Raw genomic sequence first — 24620 nt, 5'->3', positions numbered from 1 at the left:
TTTTTCATTTTCACCAAGAACTTTATTGAACAACGTATTCACCATTTTGTTCCACTACCTTCTGCCATTTTTCAGGCAACTTCATAATTCCATCTTCCCAAAACCTTTTATCTTTTTGAGCAAAGAACTGTTCCAGGTGCCTTTTACAGTCTTCCAGGGTACTGAAATTTTTTTCACTATGAGAATTTTGGAAAGACCGAAATAAATGGAAATCTAAAGGTGCAATGTCTGGTGAATATGGCAGATGAATCAGAATTTGCCAGCCAAGCTGTAACAGTTTTTGCCTGATCATCAAAAAACATGCGGTCTTGCATTATCCTGATGGAAGATTATGCGTTTTCTGTTGACTAATTCTGGATGCTTTTCGTTGAGTGCTGCTTTCAGTTGGTCTAATTAGGAGCAGTACTTGTTGGAATGAATCGTTTGGTTTTCCGGAAGGAGCTCATAATAGAGGATTCCCTTCCAATCCCACCATATACACAACATCACCTTCTTTGGTTGAAGACCATCCTTTGGTGTGGTTGGTGGTGGTTCATTTCGCTTGCCACATGATCTCTTCCATTCCACATTCTTGTACAGTATCCACTTTTCATCGCCCGTCACACTTTGTTTTAAAAGCAGAACGTTTTCATTACGTTTAAGTAGAGAATTGCATGTGGAAACACAGTCAAGAAGGTTTTTTTCACTTAACTTATGTGGAACCCAAACATCAAAGTGATTAACATAACCAAGCTGCTGCAAATGATTTTCAACGCTTGATTTGGATATTTTGAGTATGTCAGCTATCTCCCGTGTGGTATAATGTTGATTGTTCTCAATTAATGTCTTGATTTGATCCCTATCAACTTCAACTGGTCTACCCAACCATGGAGCATCGTCCAGCAAGAAATCTCCAACACGAAACTTCGCAAACCACTTTTGACACATTCGATCAGTCACAGCACCTTCTCCATACACTGAACAAATCTTTTTTGCTTTTCAGTTACATTTTTACCTTTCTTGAAATAATAAAGCATAATATGCCGGAAATGTTGCTCGTTTTCCTCCATCTTCAATATTAAAATGGCTACACAAAAATTCACCAACTAAGCACCACTAGAGCCATCTAACAGAAAAAACCAAACAAACATTTTGGCCAACCCAATATATTTAGCAAGGACTTGGATACAGGTCAACATACAAAAATCAATCAACTTTCTTTATACTAGCAAACAAATGGAAAATAATTTTTTTTTAATATCCAATTATATTGGTCTGTCCCTGGTGGTATAGTGGTTAAGAATGTGCCTGCCAATGCAGGGGACACGGGTTCAAGCCCTGGTCCAGGAAGATCCCACATGCTGCAGAGCAACTAAGCCGGTGCACCACAACTACTAAGCCTGTGCTCTAGAGCCCGTGAACCACAACTGAGCCCGCGTGACACAACTACTGAAGCCCACGCACCTAGAGCCCATGCTCCACAACAAGAGAACCCACTGCAATGAGAAGCCCGTGCACCGCAAAGAAGAGTAGCCCCCACTTGGCACAACTAGAGAAAGCCCGTGCGCAGCAATGAAGAACCAACACAGCAAGGAAGAAAGAAAGAGAGAGAGAGAGAAAGAGAGGAAGGAAGGAAGGAAGGGAGGGAGGAAGGGAGGAAGGGAGGGAAGAAGGGAGGGAGGGAGGGAGGGAGGGAGGGAGGGAGGGAAGGAAGAAGGAAGGAAGAAAGAAAAAACATGTACAGAATCTGTATGCTGAAAACCACAAAAGAGTGATGAAAGAAATCCAGGAAGATCTAAATAAATAGAGATACTGTGTTCACAGACTAAAGATTCAACACAGTAAAGATTTCAATTTTCCCAAAATTGATATATAGGCTTAATACAATACACATCAAAATACTAGCAAAAATTTTTTTAAATATAATATTGATTCAAAAAGGAACTGGAGTGGTTAAAACAATTCTGAAGGATAAGAATAAAGATAGAAGAATCACACTAAGTGATTTTAAGACTTACTATAAAGCTACAGTAATAAAGACTGTGTGGTAATAGTAAAGGGATTGACACATAAATCAATGAAACAGAATAGAGTCTTGAAACAGACCCATGCAAATATGACCAACTGATTTTGACAAAGATGCAAAAGCAATTCAATGGAGAAAAGACAGTCTTTTCAACATACAGGGTTGGACACTGAACATCTACATGCAAAAAAACCCAAAAAGAACCATAACCTAAACCTCATATTTTGTACAAAAATTAACTCAAAATGGATTACAGAGTAAATGTAAAAATAGAAAATATTTAGAATACAACATAGCAGAAAATCTTTGTGACCTAGGGTTAGGCAAAGGTGTTTTTTTTATTATTATTATTGAGGTATAGTTGATTTACAATGTTGGGTTAATTTCTACTGTACAGCAAAGTGACTCAGTTATACACATATATACATTCTTATTTATACTCTTTTCCATTATGTTTTATCCCCAAATATTGAATATTGTTCCCTGTGCTAAACAGTAGGACCCTGTTGTTTACCCATTCTATATGAAAGGGTTTTTAGACATGTCAGTAAAAGCACAATCCACAAAAGAAAAAAACTGATAAGTTGGACTTCATTAATATTAAAAACCTTTGCTCTGCCAAAGATGCTGTTAAAAGGATGAAAAAACAAGCAAAAGACTGGGAGAAGATACCTGCAAAGCACATATCCAATAACGGATTTGTATCCAGAATACATAATGAACTGTCAAAACTCAAAATAAGAAAACAAAGAGCCCAATTTAAAACTAGGCAAAAGATTTGAACACCTCTCCAAAGAGAGCATGCAAATGACAAGTAAGCACGTGAAAAGATGTTCAACATCATTAGCCCTTAGAGAAATGCAAATTAAAACAGTAATGAGATATACACTTATGAGAATGGCCAATGACAAAACAAGCAAACAAAAAGCAAAACAAGAAAAAGAAAAAAAATATTGACAATACCAAGTTCTGGAGAGGATGCAGAACAACTGGGACTTTCATTCATTGCTGGTGGGAATGCAAAATGGTACAGGCATTCCAGAAGAGCATTTGGCAGTTTCTTATAAACCTATACCCCCCATGTTACCCAGAAATCCTACTCCTGGGGGGGATTTCTCCCTAGAGAATGAAAACTTATGTTACACAAAAACCTGATTATCAGTGTTTATAGCAGTTATGTTCACAACTGCCAAAAACAACTCAAACTGGAAACAACTCAAATGTCCTTTACACCAGGTGAATGGATAAACAATTTGTGGTACATCCATACAAAGGATTAACAAGGAGGAAGAAACAAAAGATACATGCAACAATTTAGAGGAATATCAAAGGCATTATACTGAGTAAAAGAAGCCAGTCTAGAAAAGTTACATACTGTATAATTCCATTTATATGAGATTCTCTCAAAGAGAAAATTATAATGATGGAGAACAGCAGTGGTTTCCAGGCGATAAATGTGTGACTATAAAGGGATGACAAGGAAGATTTTTAGGGTAATAGAATTGTTCTGTATCCTGATTATGGTACTGGTTACACAAATCTATACATGTGTTAAAATTCATAGAACTGTATACATCAAAAGAAAGAAGAGTCCATTTTTTTTTACTATGTGATTTTTTAAAATACTTTTCTAAAGTTGAGCAACAAAAAAGAGGAAGAATGAGCAAAAGAGACTGAGAAGGAAATACCAATGAAGTAGGAGAAAAACTAAGAGAGTGTGGTATCCTGGAAACCATGTGAAGAAAATCAAGGATGAGGGAGTAATCTATATCAAATATTACTGATAATCAAGTGAGACAAGGAATGAGAAATGACAATTAGCAATGTAGAGGTCATCAGTGAATTTGATGAGAACAGATTTGGAATAGAATGGTCAACACTGGCTGAAATGGGTTTAAGAGAAAATGGGAAGAGAAAAATTGGAATTAAGAAGTAAACAGGATAGGAAAGAAATAGAACAATAGTTGACAGAATTTAGAGTTAAGAGAAGATAATTTTTTAAGAAGCAAGAAATAAAAGTATGTTTATATGCTAATGGGAACATCCAATAGAGAATGAAAAGTTGATGTAGTTCAAATTATTTTGCATACAGCTTTTTTCCAGTACTTATACTATAACTAATTGTTTACACACACACACACACACACACTCTCTCTCTCTCTCTCTCTCCATATGGTAACCATAAAATCTGGAAACATAGGGAAATATACCTTTCACAAGGGCTTCCTGGATCTTAAAAACATGTATATATAAAATAAAAGTGTCTGTTTCCAGACTGTATGGATATCATACACACACAGTTGCAAATATACAAAGTAATAGTGACTATAAGCTCCTTAAGGACAACTATTATATCTTACTCATTTTTTTAGACCTAATCCCTATGGAACAGAGTCAGTATTCAATTAAAAATATTTGCTGAATGGTTATAGTACATAATAAGTCAGTCAGATTTTTAAAAAAAAGAATTCAACTCTATGGGCCAGCTCTACAATAAATCAACTTATTTTCCTATGAATATCCAATACAGCACTAAGTAACTCCCTGAGTTTCCTGATCAATCTGACCCACACAACTATCCTCAGTCCTACACTACCCACATGTATTAACTATGAACTTAGACAAATTCTTCTGAGTTTTCATTGCTATAAAATATAGTCCTTTTATTATAAATGTTCCATGGTTTCCTAACATCCCAATGGGCACAAACGACAAGTTCTAAATAACAAGTGACATCACCTTTAATAAAAAAACATTATCAACCTCAAAAAGTGCTAAATATTATACCTAAAAACCTGTTTTGAAAGTGGGAAATCCTAATTCAAAACGTAACTAGATGTAGATACCAGTTTAAATGAAATGTCATATTAATTCAAGAAACAATTTTCCTATATAAAACCCCCTGCATTTACCACAAAGAAAAGGAGAAAAAAATATATAGGTATACATATTTCAACTTGCCAGGTTCACTAGAAAATGTACAATTACCATCATAGGAGAGGTTTCTGCTTTGCAGAACTCTACTGTGCATTCAAAAACAGTTCTAAGAAAGGCTTCTAATCTCTTCCATTGTTAGTCAAGTGGTTTATACATGCAGGAAAAAAAAAATGAAAATGAGCTAGATATATATAAAATGGGAAGGAAAAAAATAAGGAAAGAAATCACCTCAACAACTCTTACTTTTCTCCTTTCCAAAAATCTCTTCTTATCATTACCCCCTTTTCTCATTCCTCCCTCCCAAAAGAAAAAAGAAGCCAGGATCCTTGCCAAACCCCACAAAAACCCTTAGGCCTCTCTCAAGCATGCAAATGTAATTTTCTACCCAGACAACACACTCCCTTTTTAATGAACTCCAAAAACAATCTGTGAATGCCCACAGAAGAGAAAAGAGGAAAATTGCAATGAAAGAAAATAAAAACAGAGATGTGGGGGAGGGTCAAGATGGATATGGCAAGTCCAGAGTTTAAATAGACATAAAAGATAATGAAGGTGAAGGGACTGTAATCAAATAAAATGGTCTGCGGTCTGTCATTTCATACAAATTAGAGTCAGAGAAATATATGAATATTCACTTGAATAAAAATCATTCATTATAGGAGTGGTCCTTCAAGTAAAAGGATCCCTGTCAAGGCCCAATGTGCTCTTTGTTCCATTTTGTAACTAAAAAACAAAAACAAAAACAATTGTGTATAGATGAAAAAGAAAAAAAAAAATTCTACATATGCACCCACCTCTGAAATAGTCAAGAGCAGGAGCAAATTTCTTCATGATATAGCCAAATACTATGTCAAAATTAGATATTCAAAGAACATTAATAAATGACAAGAGACACTTCACTCAGTCACATGATTCAGGATCCCTGCAGATGCACATTATGATTCAGATTTTGAACAGCAAACAGAGTAGGCCACAGGGTAGGGTGGGAGGACTTGAAGAAAAACGCAATGTAGGAAAGGTCGTCAAAATGAAAACTGTCTTCTTGCCTCAAAATTTGAAGAGAAGTTTTATTGGAAAAAAATAGCTTTAAACCAATTTAGGCTGAAATAATTACAACATTTTACAGTCTAACCTCTTAATGATGAATAGAATTCTTCTCCCTGCTTAAGGATCAAATTGGTTGGGCTCCACACTTGTCTGGCACCATGCTGTGGGCTATTTCCTTTAATATATAACCAATCAAAGATGTATTCAAGCTTTTGTGAGATCCAAAGCTTTGCTAACTGCATATCCTAGAGCATCATGAGGTTCTCTAAAAGGAAGCAGACAAAGCGATATACAGTGATAGCCTCCCTTGGATAAGTAATGTTGAGTAGACCCTCGTTTCTCAAAGGTAGACATTGAAACCTTTTATAATACACCAAATAGACACTTTTTCTTGTAATCTTTATAGTGCTTGTCCTATAGTATTTATACTAATTTTTTTCTCCCTTCAATTTATAGCAACACACTACAAGGTCACAGCTGCTTAGGGGAGTGACAAAAGAAAACAAACTCTTCAAAATACATAACTGTTAAAAACACAATAATCTATAAGTACTTACTGAAAACTAACACTGCTTTATCAGGCTTAATGATAAATGTCATCAACTAAATATACAATTTAGTATAAATCTTTATGGAGTAACTATGCTCATATAAGGCATACATAAACACTATAACATTGCTACATTTATGATTCATTGGTGAAAGTAATTTTACATATTGTCACGTTATACAGCAATATCTATATAAATATGAGACTGATTATACAGCCTTTTGAAACCTTCCTAACAAAATGTATTAAAGTAACCAAATTAAATCAATAATTTAAGAATAAAAGAACATAAAAAACAGTACTATATGAATTAAATCTTGCTTTCATTTATTTATAACAAGTGTATCATCCAGGACACCCACATGAGAGTACAGAAAATAAACAGAGTTAAACATTTGTTTATATTGAAAAATGACATGTATCTTTGTAATATATCTATTTCAAGTCTATCACACTCTTTACAAAACAATATTTTGTTCATTTTCCCATATAAATCATTTTAAAGCACAAATTAATGACATAATAACTTTTAGACTATCATAGAAAAGCTGCCATAAAGAAGACATACAGGGCTTCCCTGGTGGCGCAGTGGTTGAGAGTCCACCTGCCGATGCAGGGGACACGGGTTCGTGCCCCAGTCTGGGATGATCCCACATGCCACGGAGCGGCTGGGCCCGTGAGCCAAGGCCACTAAGCCTGCGTGTCTGGAGCCTGTGCTCCGCAACGGGAGAGGCCACAACAGCAAGGCCCACGTACCACAAAAAAAAAAAAAAGAAGACAGACAAATGACCAACAAGCTCATGAAAAGATGTTTAACATCATCGATCATTAAGAAAATGTAAATCAAAACCACAGTGAGATAACACTTCATACCCACTACGATAGCTATAATCAAATCAAAGGAAGATAACAAGTGATGAGGGGATGTGGAGAAATAGGAACCCCTGTACATCGTTGGTGGGAATATAACATGGTGTGGCTGCTGTAGAAAACAATTTGGCAGTTCCTTAAAAAGTTGAAAACAATCACCATATGACCCAGCGATTCCACTCCTAAGTATATATCCGAGAGAAATGAAAACATATTTCCATCCAGAAGCTTGTACAAAAATGTTTATAATATCAGCATTATTCATAATGGCTGAAAGGTGGAAACAATCCAATGTCCATAAACTGATGAGTAGATAAACTGTGGTATATCCATACAGTGTAATATTATTCAGCCATAAAAAGGCACAATGCTACAATCTGGACGAACCTCATAAACATTAAGAGAAAGGAGCCAGACACAAAAGGTCACATATCGTATGATTCCACTTATATGAAATATCCAGAGTGAGCAAATCCACAGAGACAAAGAGCAGATTAGAGGTTTCCAGAGGATGGGGGAGATGAGTTAATCGGTACAGGGTATTCTTCTGGGTTCATGAAAAAGTTCTAAAAACAAGAGTAAGGTGGTGGTTGCACACACTGTGGATGCATCAAATGCCACTAAACTGTATCCTTTAAAATGGGTACTTATGTTGTGTGAATTTCATGTCAATTTTTAAAAAGGGACAGCTTCTATATTTTTAAAAATTAGGACTTAAAATAGTATAGAAATATTATATGTTATGTGAGGAAAAGGAACAGAGAAAGTGGACAGTAAAATAAGATCATTAACTACTGTAAAGGTAATTGTGAGATTCAAAGGATACCATTTACAACTGACAAACCACAAAGTAAAAGGTTAAGTTAAAAAAAGATGATTGTGGTCATGGTAAAAGGTATAAACATAAAAATAATCACTAGAACAAAAAAACAGACCTTTCCATATACCAAAAGAAATCTTAAAAGAATAACAAAGACATAGGAAAAACTCCCAGGAAATATAATACAGCAGTAATTAAAACATAAAATACTCATACAACAGCACTGAGATCAAACATTTTAGTTATATCAATAAATGGAAATGGGCTTAATTCATTTATTGAAAGAGAAAGATTTTCAATTGGGTCATAATAAAATCTAAATCTATGCTATATACATCTAAAACACAGAGATTTAGAAATACTGAAAATAAAGAAATAAGCAAAGATATAACAGGCAAATGGAAAAAATAAAAAGCAATCCTGATATCAGACAAAGCAGAATTTGGTGAAAATGATTAAATGAAACAAAGAAGAATATTTTATAATGCTAAAAGCCAAAATTAAAAAGGAGACATAACAGATCTCTATATCTACTCAGCAAAAAAGACAAAAACCACCCATATAAAGCAGAAACACCTGGATATAAAATAAGAAATTGATAGAAACCACTACTAGTGGAAAGCTTTAACAGCACTCCTAGTAAAAGACAAATGAAGTGAACAAAAAACAAGAATGGATATAGAAAAATGTGACAATATAATCAATAAGATCTTATGGAGATATTGATATAATTAAAACACCACACTCTAATAATAGAGAATATATCTTCTTTTCAAGCGCTCATGGAATGTTCACAAAAAGTGATCAGAAAACATCAGCAAATTCCATAAAGTAGCAATATTAAAAACAACATGCTCTGATAAAGCAAGATAATTAAAGAAACAAAAAGTCCCTTTGACCTAAAAATGAAAAGGCCTTCTGTTAAAAAACTCTTGAGTGAAAGGCAAAATACAAACAGAAATTAGAGAATTTTGAAAAATAACAACAAAACACTACATATCAAAATCTATAGGATCCATTTAAAGCACTGTTCAAAAGAAAAAAATTCATAGCATTGAACACCTATATCAATAAGAATAATGAAAATTAATTAAATTCCCATATCAAAAAGCTAGAAAAAGAACAAAAAATAAACAGAAAGAAAACACAGTAAAGTAAATAATAAAGATGAAAGCAGAAATTAATAAGGTAGAGAACAGAAATTAGTTATTGAAATTAATAAATTAAAATCCTGGCTCTTTGAAAAAAATTAACAAAATAGACTAGGTAAGAAAAAACTCCATTACAAGAGCACAAAAAAAGCAAAATACTCAGAATAAACTTAAGAAATGTATGAAGAAACCCATAAAACACTATGGAAAGAACAAAAGTGCTTGTTCAAAGATGTATCTCATTCTTAGGATATCTTAACATCACCAAGATTTTAGTGCTCCCTAAATGAACATAATTTAATGCAACCCAAATAAAAATACCAAGCTTTTTTTCTGGAGCTAGATAAGTTGATATTATAGTTCATATGGAAAAACAGACACAAAAGAATAGCTAAGAAAACACTGAAAAAGGAAAGCTATGAGGAGAAATTACTACCAGATATAAAACTTGCAAAGTCTTTAAAAGTAAAGCAGCATAGTACCAGCACATGAGTACACAGAAAGACCAATGGAATAAAACAGCACGTCCAGAAACTGACTCAATTCACAAGTATGTGATAAAGGCGATACTTCAAATCACAAGGACAAAGATGGACTTTTTAATCAATGGTGTTGGGACAACTGAAAAAAAGATTAGATCCACTCTTCATACCATATACAAGAATAAACTTCAAATAGATCAGAGATCTAAATGTAAAAGAGTGAAACTATGTAAGTACTAGAAAAAAAATGCATAGGTTTCTCTATAATGCATATGTAGGGAGAAGCTATAACTCAAAATCCAGATGAATAAAAGAAAATATTGTTAAGTTTGACTACATAAAAATGAAAACATTTTTGCATGGTTCCAAACATCATAAACTCAAAAGACAAATGACACTTCTAATAAAAATCAATTTAATTTTCTCTACCTATTCTTCACTCCTCTCCTAGGTGCCTGGTACACAGTAAGCACTTAATAAATAATGATAAATGAAATTATCATTATCATCCAGCTTAGATTCCTTGGTCCATTATTTTAATTGCTCTTTTGTCAATATCCTAAAACCTGTTACTCAACTACCTTTATTTGACAGCTACCTGGCAAAACCTTAATCCTAGAACTATTCGCCTTCTCCATACCTGATTGACAGACACTGATGAGTAAAAAATCACACATTTAGATTGACTGGTGCTACTGAAAATTCAGGTTCACCAATTCTATTTGAGCTCACAATATTGTCAGGCATTCTTATTATGTTTTCTTCATCAGCTTCTTCTCCCATTCTCAGCATCAAACCTCATCCTCTTTCTTCAAAATGCCACTTGTTATCTACACTTGGATGCCACATAGATATTTCAAATTCAACATGTTAAAGACTAAATTCAACATCTTTCCCACCCAGCACTTCCCTCAACTATCCAAATACTTTCCCTCCCTTCTCCAGCCCCCTTACCTTGGTAATGGCACCACCATAAGGCCAGAAACCTGGCAGTCATCCTTGTCTCCAACTGCTGCCTTACCAGCAACCCTCCCAATATCAGATCTATCATCAAATCATGTTCATTACTTTCCATGTACGTGTAGAATCCAACCACTTTTTTCACGGGTTCCATGAGCCCAGATAAATATTATTTTCTAACAGCTTATAGTTTTTCAAAACCCACCTCCCTGCCTCCACTCTTACTCTAATTCTAATTCTTTCTCCAAACTGCAGTTAGCTTTCTAATTGGCTTAAGACTCTTACAAGGCCCTCTTTGATCTAACCCTAGCCAAACTCTTCAACTTTACTAAATTTCTTTCAGTCTCAAACATGTCACTCTCTCACCTCTAGGACTTTGCAAACACTGTTCTCTCTACTTGAGATACTTTCCTTATACTTCTTAATCTGGTTAACTCTTATTCAAACTTCAGGTTTCAAATACAACATCACTTACTCTGGGCTCTATCTTATTTCTCAGAATAGTTAAGAGCCTGATGTCATTTGTTTCCTACCCTGTAGTGTCCCCGCCCTCAAGGAACTTACAATGTAATGTAAATAAACACATAAGAAAGGAGTTTTGTTTTTTTTTTTCCTATATGTGGGAGTCACAGAGAAGGTGACATCTGGATAGTTTTAAAGAATGAAGAGAGGTCTGGCAGAATGATGAGGATACTACGCCCTCTCTTCCCCCAAAAATACATACACAGGGAGGGAAAGATGTGAGAGGATGGTATCCAAACAGATATATGAACATGTACATGTGCAGGGCATGAGGAAGAGGTGAAGGAGGGTGGTCAGGGACAAGTAATTCTGTATTATAGTGGCATCAAGTACAAGAGTGTGTGAGACAGCGTCCAGTATTTCCCAAGGGTGGTCTGCAGACCATCTGCTTCAGAATAACCAGGCATTAGATTTAATCAGTCAGAATCTCTGGAATTGGGTGCCCAGTAATATGCAATTGTGGGTAATAACCCAAGAGAGCTTATGCACATCAACGTTTAAGAATTGTAGGTAATAATTTTTCTTAATAGAGAGAAACTGACCTTTATCCTAAAAAGGGTCACTTAAGTAGTTTAACTTTTTATACAAATATAAAGAAAGCTGGAAGATTTGTTTAGTGATTAGAGTTTAGCAAAATACCTTGAGACTCAATGATAGATAACACACTCCATCCCTGGTTACCAGGGAGAATTAATTGGCTTAAAGAAACCAAGACTTTCTGGGAGGAACTTCGTAAGAGGCCTTTTGCATTTGGATGGTAGGGGGAAAATTGCTTAATTCATGGGGGATTCTCATAAAAAGACATTGATTGTGGGCTCTGCATTGAGAGGGTACTCAAACTCAGCTAGGCACTTCTCTGTGACAACAGAGTCTCATAAAAGAATGGATTGTGTTGTATGCCTGAAAGGATTGGGAACTAAAAGTATATAAAGAGGGATACCGTAAGTCAACTGGAGCACTGAGACAGTAAATTTTCCATGGAATCATCATCATTTGAAAGGAGCTTACCAGCTTTTGCCAAAAGCTTTTGCCAGTGAAATTTTGCTGTTTGGGGACCAGCAGCACCAGATGATGGAAATGACTATTTGACACCTGTACCACCTAGCAACAAAGAACAACAATAATACCAGACTGAGAGTCACCAAGATTCCTCCCTGCTTAGAAGTGGGAATCAGATACACCTTCCGATTAGAATGAACAAACCCTTTGAAGCTTTCAGACAATACAGTGGAAAGGGAAATGCCTGTATTTCAGATATTATGTGGGAAAGGGTGATATTCTGCTAAATATAGCATATAGGGACTTGGGTTGGCTTTAATTTGTTAGAGAATAAGACACAGACTGCATTTTCACTTTGAGTTTTATGAAGCAGATCACACCAGTTGTATGTAAAAGATTTAGCAGAGTCCGGATCACTGCGATTAACCAATAAATGGTAGTCATTGTGGTGGTTATTATTTTAGAGGAAGAGAGAAACAAAGGTGGTTATAACATTTATAGGCTGAATATTAGGGAGAATGATCACAAACAGGGAAATTAGGAGAAAGATCAGAGTTTGTGGGGAATAACTGGCTTCACACACACACACACGCTGAGTTTGGGGTAGAATAAAGGCATCCAAATAGAGACGTTCATTTGTTTAAGATGCAACTTCCTATCATTTCTGCTGGTTGAAATCTTGTCCTTCCTCTACCTTGTTTTACCTTCCAGCTTCCTTTCTGCCCCTACACCTTTGCAATTATTCTCGCCTTCTTCAATCCTGTAGTACATTTGTATTTCTGTTATTACTCTTATTACATTCTATTTTATATCATAATTATTTTTCTACATATATGTCTTGTCAACTAGATTGTGAGTTCCTTGAGAGCAGGGAGAGATTAAAGTCGGTAGATTGCTTTTGTTTTTCCCAAAGAATCTTGCTGGTGGTTGGTACTTCACAAATCTATCAGCAGCAATCAAGGGAAGCATTCAGTACTCTGTGTGCTCTAGATACAAGACCTAAACTTCCACATCACTGTCTGCAGGATGAACAGAAGGAACCAAGGATTCTGTGTGATCCTAGCAAGATTCCTGATCCTCCTATTGTTCAACACTCACAACTTCCACTAATTGCCTTGAGACCTTCAAGACTAATCTCATAATGCCCTTTATGCCCCACCACTCCAAGGAGTCCAGAGCTCCTAGGTCATCCCTCAATGACCAGATTCTAATCCCTACAGGTCTCTAAGAGCAATGAGACAATTCTCCACATGCCTCAGCACCACTTATTCCCCTTCCCTGCTCTATTTTTCTCCACAGTGTTTACCACCACCTGACTATTTAACTGTCTGTGTCCTGATTCTTTTTTTTTTTTGGCAGTATGCAGGCCTCTCACTGTTGTGGCCTCTCCCGTTGCAGAGCACAGGCTCCATATGCGCAGGCTCAGCGGCCATGGCTCACGGGCCTAGCCACTCCGTGGCATGTGGGATCTTCCCGGACCGGGGCACGAACCCGTGTCCCCTGCATCAGCAGGTGGACTCTCAACCACTGCGCCACCAGGGAAGCCCTGTGTCCTGACGCTTAAATATAAATTCCATGAGTGCAGAGATTTTTTTTGGTCTGTTTTGTTCATTGCTGTAACTCCAGAACCTAGAATAGTACCTGGTTCCTGGTAGGGCTCAATGGATATGTGCAGAATAAATAAATGGATACATATTTGTTAATTCAGTCAACAAATATTTCAGTGCCTATAATACATCCCTAGGATATATACATTAATGAACAAGAAAGGCATGGTCCCAATCCTCATGAAGATTACAGTTTAGGTGAAAAGATGACATTAAACAAATACTACATAATTATGCATAATTATGAGAAATGCTCTGAAGGATAGGATATGTAATAGGCAGAATTAATCTAGGGGGATATGAAGGGGGATTCCAAGCTAGATCCTGAAGAAATATATTTAAGCAAAGACTAAAAAATAGGTAGGAATTAGGTGAGCAAAGAAGAGCAAAAGAAGATTACAAATAAAAAGAATATGCTGGGGCTTCCCTGGTGGCGCGGTGGATAAGAATCCGCCTGCCAATGCAGGGGACACGGGTTCGAGCCCTGGTCCGGGAAGATCCCACATGCCGCGGAGCAACTAAGCCCATGCGCCACAACTACTGTGCCTGCGCTCTAGAGCCTGGGAGCCACAACTACTGAGCCCACGTGCCACAACTACTGAAGCCCGCGCGCCTAGAGCCCGTGCTCCGCAACAAAAGAAACCACCACAATGAGAAGCCCACGCACCGCAATGATGAGTAGCCCCTGCTCGCCGCAACTAGAGAAAGCCCACGCACAGCAACGAAGACCCAGCACAGCCAAACAAACAAACAAATAAATAGAATAAATCTATATTAAAAAAAAAGAATGTGCCAAGACCCTAAAAAGGAACATAGGTGTTTATTTAGCAGCTTTATTGAGAAAAAATTAACATGCAATAAACTGTACCTATTTAAAGTGTACAATAGGTTACATTTGACATATTAAGTTTGACAAAAGTTTTGACATACATACATGAAACCATCATCACAATTAAGATGAACATATCCATCTCCGCCTTGGCACATAATCTGTAATTACTCAACTAATATTTACTGGTACCTAACCACGTGTCAGGCCCTGAGTATACACTGGTATATGATCCCTGCCCTTTGGTACTTAAAGTTCAATAGGTATCTGGTTCAAGGAAGCAAAAGAAAGCCAGTGTAACAATGTCTGGGAAAGTAGGCAGAGGCCATACCTGCAAGGCCTCACAGACCGTATTTTGATCTTAATACAAAGAGTAATGGGAAGCAAGCAGGCAGGGATTCAGCCCATGCTGGACTTGAACAGGAAGGCTTAAGAATGTTTTAAGTAGGGCAGTGACATGATCACATTTGTCTTTTCAGAAAGATCATGCTGACAAAAATGTGAAGAATAGGTAAGTGAAAGTCAAGAGTAGCTTCTGGAGGAACCAGTTAAGCAAGTGCAACAGTCCTGGCCAGACATGATGGTAGTTTGGCCAAGGGTAGTGGTAGCAGAAAGGATAAGTTTTAGACTGATTCAAGAGATTTAGGAAGCAGGACCATCAGGACTTAGTGGTGAATTAGATATGATGGGTAAGGAAAATGGAGGAGTCAAGGATGATTCTCAGTTTTCTGGCTAAACAATTAGTTGGATGTGATGTCACTACCAAGACAGGGGACTCTAGAGGAAGAAGACTTTGACAGAAGCAATGAGTTCAGTCTTGGACATAGTGAGGTTGACGATCTAAAGAGATACGTAAGTGGACACACCCAGAAGGCAGTTAATTATACCAAGGTTGGATAGAATAGAAACAGACTGCAAAGGTGACTGAGAAAGGGTGACTAGGCAAAGAAAAGAAATAAAAGGCATTCAAGCTGGGAGGGAAGAAGTAAAACTACTATCTCTATTTACAGATGGAATGATCTTATATATAGAAAATCCTAAGGAACCTACACAAAAACAATTAGAGAAAAATAAACAAGTTCAGCAAGGTTACGAGATCAATACACAAAAATCAATTGTACTTATATGCACTTGCACCGAACAATGAAATTTTAAAAAGCAATCAAAGATATAAAACCTTACCATTACCCCAGGAAGTTTTCTCATGCCCCTTACCACTCAATCCCCTCCAGAGGCAACCAGTGTTCTGAATTTTTTTTTAATGATTGATTAGTTTTGCCTATTTTAGAACTTCCTATAATAAAATCAAACAACATGGATAAAGAAGGTGTGGCACATATATACAATGGAATATTACTCAGCCATAAAAAGAAACGAAATTGAGTTATTTGTAGTGAGGTGGATGGACCTAGAGTCTGTCATACAGAGTGAAGTAAGTCAGAAAGAGAAAAACAAATACCGTATGCTAACACATATATATGGAATCTAAGGAAAAAAAAAAGGTCATGAAGAACCTAGGGGTAAGATGGGAATAAAGACACAGACCTACTAGAGAATGGACTTGAAGATATGGGGAGGGGGAAGGGTAAGCTGTGACAAAGTGAGAGAGTGGCATGGACATATATACACTACCAAACGTAAAACAGATAGCTAGTGGGAAGCAGCCGCATAGCACAGGGAGATCAGCTCAGTGCTTTGTGACCACCTAGAGGGAGGGTGGGAGGGAGGGAGACGCAAGAGGGAGGGGATATGGGAACATATGTTTATGTATAACTGATTCACTTTGTTATAAAGCAGAAACTAACACACCATTGTAAAGCAATTATACTCCAATAAAGATGTTAAAAAATAAATAAATAAATAATAAATAAATAAAATCAAACAACATGCACTCTTTTGAGTGAGGCTTTTTCACATAGCATAATATTTTTGAGATGTACTCATGTTGTTGCACATATCAGTAGTTTGCTCTTTTTTAAAAAAATTACTGTCAAACAAAGCTGACTTTATTTTATTTTTTTATTGGAGTATAGTTGCTTTACACTGCTGTGTCAGTTTCTGTACAGCAAAGTGAATCAGCCATACGTACACATATATCCCCTCTTTTTTAGATTCCCTTCCCATTTAGGTCACCACTGAGCACTGAGCAGAGTTCCCTGTGCTATATAGTAGATTCTCATTAGTTATCTATTTTATACATAGTAGTGTATACATGTCAATCCCAATCTCCCAGTTCATCCCACCCCCAGTTTGCTCCTTTTTATTGCTGAGTAGTAGTCCATTGTATGAATATAACAGTTTATTTAGCCATCCTTCTGTTCACGCACAACAAGGCTGTTTCCAGTTTGGGGCTATTACAACTAAAGCTGCCATGAACATTCTTGTACATGGTTTTTGTTGACATCTTTTTTTTTTTTTGGCTGCATCGGGTCTTAGTTGTGGCATGCAGGATCTTCATCGCTGCATGTGGGATCTTTAGTTGCAGCATGCAGACTCTTAGTTGGGGCATGTGGACTCTTAGTTGCAGCATGCATGAGGGATCTAGTTCCCCGACCATGGATCAAACCCAGGCTCCCTGCATTGGTAGTGTGGAGTCTTACCTACTGGACCACCAGGGAAGTCCCTTTGTTGACATTTTTGAAATGTGCTTTCATTTATTTTGAGTAAATACTTGAGTGGAATTTCTGATCATAGGGTAGGTGTATCTGTAGACCATTGTCCAAAGTGGTTATACCATTTTATATTCCCAAAAATAATGTGTAAGACTTCTGATTGCTCCACATCCTTACCCATATTTGACTTTTTAATTTTAGCCATTCTGGTGGGAATGTAGTAATACTATCTCATTGTGGTTTTAATTTACACTTCCCTGATGACTAATAATGTTGAGTGCTTTTTATTGTGCTTATTAGCCATTTGTAGAGCATAATCTTTGTGATGTGTTTGTTTACATCTTTTGCCCATATTATATTGGGTTGCTTGTCTTATTACTGAATTGCAAGAGTTCTTTATATATCTCGATGCCAATCTTTAGTCAACATATGTTTGGCAAATATTATCCCAGGTGACAAGTACTTATGGACTGAGTTGCTTATAGTTTTTAAGTAATGCTACAGAACTTCTCTATTTGAAATCAAATAGATTTGGATTTAAATCCTGGCTTTACCTATAACTAGCTGTGGGAATTTGAGCAAGGTATTTAACTTTGGGGGCATTTTTTTCCATCTGTAAAACAGAGACACCACTTACCTTTATAGGGTTGTTGTGATGATTTAGACAATGGATTTAGACATATCTGGCATATAAAACGTTTTCAATAAATGTTAGTTCCATTCTTTTCTGATTTTAGTTCTATGATAATATGGCAATTGCTGCCTTAAATAGCTGAGCTGCAATTCTTACACTGTAAAACTCTATAAAAATTTGAATTTTCACAATGGTAAAAATCATGGCAATAGTGGAAACCATAAAGAATTAGGGCTCCTGGGAAGAGAGTAATGTATCTTTCTTTTATTCTAGTTCAGTAACATATTCAAAATAAGGCTGAACCTAAAAGTAGCTAAATCAAATGAAATTCATCTGGAGGTAAAATTGAAAAGAATAAGGTGAAAAATTCAAATTGTGTTGTGCTAAGTCATCTGTTATAGCATGTGGAAAATTTAAATAACATGCTATTGCAAATACAATTGTACTAAATCCCATCTACACCAGAGTTAGTTGTATCTCATCTCTTACAGAAATTCACATAAAAATACGTTTAACCCAAAAAACATTTTTACAGAAAAACTTCAACATAATAATGTTTATGTAAAAGTTGTGCTAATAACTTCCTATAAATAAGCTAATTCAGTTCTAGTAATTACTATAATTGTTATTATACAGTACAGAGCTTGCTTTATTGTTCCTATATTTATTTGTTGCTATAAAAAATTTCAGGTTCTGGATCTAAATTCTGCCCCCTTGGTTTACTAGTCAAGCAAGTTAACTCTTCTAAATCTCATTCCTTTCATTTGTAAAATGGAGATGGTAATATTATCTATCTTATATCACTGCTATGAGGCTTAAGTAAGTGTATAAAGCCCTTAGCACAGAATACTTTTAGCACATAGTAAGTGATCAATAATATTAGTTATTTGTTATTGTTGTTTACTATGTTATTGTTGTTTATTATGTCTTACTTGCAAGACATAAATCTTTCCAAACAGTAAATCCACAATGGTCTGTGAAAATGAAAATATTGGGAAGCACGGCACTGAAGTGAGCTCTTCAATTCATCTCCCACTCCCACTTCCAGCCCTATGCCACTGCCTTAAACTAGCCACTTCTCTCACTTTTTCTATTTATTACAATAGCCTTCTACGTCCATTCTTTATTCTCACCAATCCATTCTCCACACTGAGGTGAGAATGATCTATCTCAAGATCAAATCTGGCCATGTCACCACCCTTGTTATTAAAAAGCTTATATGGCTTCCCATCTATCTACAGCAGAGGCCATAAACTGATAGCCTACAGACTGAGTAAAAAATAAAGATGAAGGGGGCTTCCCTGGTGGCGCAGTGGTTGAGAGTCTGCCTGCCAATGCAGGGGATGCGGGTTCGTGCCCCGGTCCGGGAGGATCCCACATGCCGCAGAGCAGCTGGGCCCGTGAGCAATGGCCGCTGAGCCTGCGCGTCCAGAGCCTGTGCTCCGCAACGGGAGAGGCCACAACAGTGAGAGGCCCGCGTACCGCAAAAAAAAAAAAAAGATGAAGGGTTTTCTTCCGCACACACACAGGTGCTTTGAAAATATGATTTCATATTAAAAATATGGATATGTAACTTCTCTTCGAAAAATCAGAAAATTCAGCAACACTAGGCCCAAATTTCCACATAGAAAACTGTGCTGGAGCAGAGGACAGGACACCTAGATAAGACAGGGCATATGCGATTTGTGATTTCCAGTTTACCACAGTCCTTATCCACTTCAATTCATTGAAGTACCTTACCTGCCTGGCTCCCCATAAACAACTGAATTTGTGCTACCTGCTTTACAGGATATATTCTAAACTCCTTAGAAAGACAGACCCTTGATGATCTGGGTTCAAGTTAAATTTCCTCTCAATTCCCATCACCTCTCTTATGCTTTCCCTTTACACATGTGCTATAGTCATCACTTTTCAAAAACACCACATTGTTTCACACATTCTTTTACCTTGTAAGCTGTACATTTAGTTCCTTCTGCTTGGAATGTCCTTCCCACATTTGTTTCCCCAGGAAATGAATGCTTCTACTCCTCGAAATGAGATAATGCATGTAGCACAGAGGTGGGCATATAGTAACCTCTCATTAGATATCCTTACAACAATTCTAAGAGGTAGGTATTATGACCCTATATTACAGACAAGGATGTTGTTGCCTAAATAAAGTAAGTAACTTAATCAAGACCAAGGAGCTAGTGACACGTTTGGAATTTCTTTTTTTCACTGTTGATAGGATTTTTTTTAATCCAATTGTTTTTTTCTTAATTGAAGTAAAGTTGATTTATAATGTTGTGTTACTTTCTAGTGTATAGCGAAGTGATTGAGTTATACACATATATGTATTCTTTTTCATATTCTTTTCCATTATGGAATATTACAGGATATTAAATATAGTTCCCTGTGCCATACAGCAGGACCTTGTTATCTATTTTACATATAGTAGTTTTTCTGTTTTTTTGTTTTTTTTGCGGTACGTGGGCCTCTCACTGCTGTGGCCTCGCCCGTTGCGGAGCACAGCCTCCGGACGCGCAAGCTCAGCGGCCATGGCTCACGGGCCCAGCCGCTCCACGGCATGTGGGATCATCCCAGACCGGGCCACGAACCCGCATCGCCTGCATCGGCAGGTGGACTCTCAACCACTGCACCACCAGGGAAGCGCTGTTTTTTTTTTTAATATTTATTGGTCTGTGCCAGGTCTTACTGCGGCACGCGGGATCTTCGTTACCGTGTGCGGGATTTCCTTGTGGCGTGCAGGATCTTCGTTGCCGCACACAGGATCTTTAGTTGCTCATGCGAGACCTAGTTCCCTGAAAAGGGATCGAACCTGGGCCCCCTCCATTGGGAGCACAGAGTCTTAACCACTGGACCACCAGGGAAGTCCCTACATATAGTAGTTTGTATCTTTAATCCCATACTCCTAATTTATCCCTTCCCCCTGCTTTCCCCCTTGGCAACCACAAGCCTGTTCTCTATTTCTGTGAGTCTGTTTCTGTTTCATAGATAAGTTCATTTGTGTCCTATCTTATTTTCCACATAAAAGTGATATTCCATGGTATCTGTCCTTCTCTTTCTGACTTATTTCACTTAGTATGATAATCTCTAGGTCCACCCAAGTAGTTGCAAATGGCACTATTTCATTCTTTTTATGGCTGAGTAGTATTCCATTGTGTGTGTGTGTGTGTGTGTGTGTGTGTGTGTGTGTGTGTGTATGCCACATCTTCTTTATCCATTCATCTGTCGATGGACATGTAGGTTGCTTCCATGTCTTGGCTGTTGTAAATAGTGCTGCTATGAACACTTGGGGTCCTTGTATCTTTTTGAATTAGAGTCTTCTCTAGATATATGCACAGGATTGGGATTGCTGGATCATATGGTAACTGTATTTTTAGTTTTTTAAGGAACCTCCATACTGTTTTCCAGAGTGGCTGTACCAATTTACATTCCTAACAGTAGTACAGGAGGGTACCCTTTATTCCATGCCCTCTGCAGCATTTGTTATTTGTAGACTTTGTAATAATGGCCATTCTGACCAGTGTGAGGTGGTACCTCATTATAGTTTTGATTTGTATTTCTCTAATAATTAGCGTTCTTGAGCATCTTTTCATGTAGTCATTGGCCATCTCTATGTCTTCTTTGGAGAAATATCCATTTAGGTTTTCTGCCCATTTTTGATTGGGTTGTTTGCTTTTCTGTTATTGAGCTGTATGAGCTATTTGCATATTTTGGAAGTTAAGCCCTTGTCAGTCACATCATTTGCAAATACTTTTTCCCACCCCATAGGGTGTCTTTTCATTTTGTTTATGGTTTCCCTTACTGTGCAAAAGCTTGTAAGTTTGATTAGGTCTCATTTGTTTATTTTGCTCTGTTGTTGGAAAAGTTATCTGGAAGGATGTTCAGATGACTTTTACCTTTTTTTGCTGTACTTTTATATTTTCTTGTAATTAATTAGTATGTAATTTTTTAAAAAACAAAGCTATTTTAAGAAATAATTCTTTTTGAATCCTCAAGAGTAAAGGGATTAACATAATCCCTCCCACCTCACTCAAAAACATACCAAATCACATTTAGGAAGTAAATATTTAAGTCCTAAGAATAGGTAACTACATAAATTAGAAGACAGTTTTAATTTTTAAAAGACATGTTATATACTCAATGTCCCTGAAATAATTTCTTATTAAGTTAAAAATGACTGGAGAATTGCCAATATTTATAGCACAGTACTGAACTTACATTATGTCACATGATTATTGAAAAGTAATTACATTTATCTCATAATACAGCAATCATTTTCTTCAGAGATCATATATATTTCACATCCACTCTACATTCATTTTTTTTTAAAAAAAAAGACACATTTAACAGTGTGTAGGCAATTCCCTGGTGGCGCAGTGGTTAAGAATCCACCTGCCATTAACAGCTGATCTTTTAGCAACAACTCTGCAAAACAGAAGGGAGTGGCAGGATATATTTAAAGTGATGAAAGGGAAAAACCTACAACCAAGATGACTCTACCCAGCAAGGATCTCTTTCAGATTTGATGGAGAAATTAAAACCTTTACAGACAATCAAAAGCTAAGAGAATTCAGCACCACCAAATCAGCTCTACAACAAATGCTAGAGGAACTTCTCCATGCAGGAAACACAAGAGAAGGAAAAGACCTACAATAACAAACCCAAAACAATTAAGAAAATGGTAATAGGAACATACATATTGATAATTACCTTATGTAAATGGATTAAATGCTCCAACCAAAAGACATAGACTGGCTGAAGGGATACAAAAACAAGACCCGTATATATGCTGTCTACAAGAGACCCACTTCAGACCTAGGGACACATACAGACTGAAAGTGAGGGAATGGAAAAGGATATTCCATACAAACGAAATCAAAAGAAAGCTGGAGTAGCAATTCTCACATCAGACAAAATAGACTTTAGACTAAAGACTATTACAAGAGACAAAGAAGGACACTACATAATGATCAAGGGATCAATCCAAGAAGAAGATATAAAAATTGTAAATATTTATGCACCCAACATAGGAGTACCTCAATACATAAGGCAAATGCTAACAGCCATGAAAGGGGAAATCGACAGTAACACAATCATAGTAGAGGACTTTAACACCCCACTTTCACCAATGTACACATCATCCAAAATGAAAATAAATAAGGAGACACAGCTTTAAACGATACATTAAACAAGATGGACTTAATTGATATTTATACGACATTCCATCCAAAAACAAGGGAATACACTTTCTTCTCAAGTGCTCATAGGACATTCTCCAGGATAGATCATATCTTGGGTCACAAAGCAAACCTTGGTAAATTCAAGCAAGTTGAAATCATATCAAATATCGTTCTGATCACAATGCTATGAGACTAGATATCAATTACAGGAAAAAATCTGGAAAAAATCCAAACATATGGAGGCTAAACAATACACTACTTAATAACCAAGAGATCACTGAACAAATCAAAGAGGAAATCAAAAAATACCTAGAAACAAATGACAATGAAAACATAATGACCCAAAACCTATGGGATGCAGCAAAAGCAGTTCTTAGAGGGAAGTCTATAGCAATACAATCCTACCTCAAAAAACAAGAAACATCTCAACTAAACAACCTAAACTTACAACTAAAGCAATTAGAGAAAGAAGAACCAAAAAACCCCAAAGTCAGCAGAAGGAAAGAAATCATAAAGGTCAGATCAGAAATAAATGAAAAAGAAATAAAAGAAATGATAGCAAAGATCAATAAAACTAAAAGCTGGTTCTTTGAGAAGATAAACAAAATTGATAAACCATTAGCCAGACTCATCAAGAAGAAAAAAGGGAGAAGACTCAAATCAATAGAATTAGAAATGAAAAAGAAGTAACAAATGACACTGCAGAAATACAAAAGATCATGAGAGATTATTACAAGCAACTATATGCCAAAAAAATGGTCAACCTAGAAGAAATGGACAAATTGGTAGAAAAGCGCAACCTTCCAAGACTGAACCAGTTAGAAACAGGAAATATAAACAGACCAATCACAAGCACTGAAATTGAGACTGTGATTAAAAATCTTCCAACAAACAAAAGCCCAGGACCAGATGGCTTCACAGGCAAATTCTATCAAACATTTAGAGGAGAGCTAATACCTAACCTTCTCAAACTCTTCCAAAATATAGCAGAGGGAGGAACACTCCCAAACTCATTCTATGAGGCCATCATCACCCTGATACAAAAACCAGACAAAGATGTCACAAAGAAAGAAAACTACAGGTCAATATCACTAATGAACATAGATGCAAAATCCTCAACAAAATACTAGCAAACAGAATCCAACAGCACATTAAACAGATCATACACCATGATCAAGTGGGGTATATTACAGGAATGCAAGGATTTTTCAAAATACACAAATCAATCAATGTGATAAACCATATTAACTGAAGGATAAAAACCATAAGATCAACTCAATAGATGTAGAAAAAGCTTTCGACAAAAATCAACACCCATTTATGATAAAAACCCTCCAGAAAGTAGGCATAGAGGCAATTTACCTCAACATAATAAAGCCCATTTATGACAAACCCACAGCCAACATTGT

General features: G+C 36.6%; 1 protein-coding gene and 1 pseudogene across 1 annotated transcript in view; one reads left to right on the top strand and one right to left on the bottom strand.

The window, feature by feature from the left end:
- The window catches only part of ZSWIM5 (zinc finger SWIM-type containing 5), a 253756-nt gene that overhangs the window by 186662 nt on the left and 42474 nt on the right, over positions 1 to 24620 (bottom strand). The window lies entirely within an intron of this gene.
- Positions 3816 to 24620, top strand: part of LOC114898864 — a 29612-nt pseudogene continuing 8807 nt past the window's right edge.

The sequence above is a fragment of the Monodon monoceros genome, unplaced genomic scaffold (genome assembly GCF_005190385.1).
Source record: "Monodon monoceros isolate NGI ecotype Baffin Bay Population unplaced genomic scaffold, NGI_Narwhal_1 Super_Scaffold_18, whole genome shotgun sequence".
Classification (NCBI taxonomy): domain Eukaryota; kingdom Metazoa; phylum Chordata; class Mammalia; order Artiodactyla; family Monodontidae; genus Monodon; species Monodon monoceros.
Note: the sequence above shows the minus strand (reverse complement) of the source record. Positions and strands in the feature narration are given on the sequence as shown.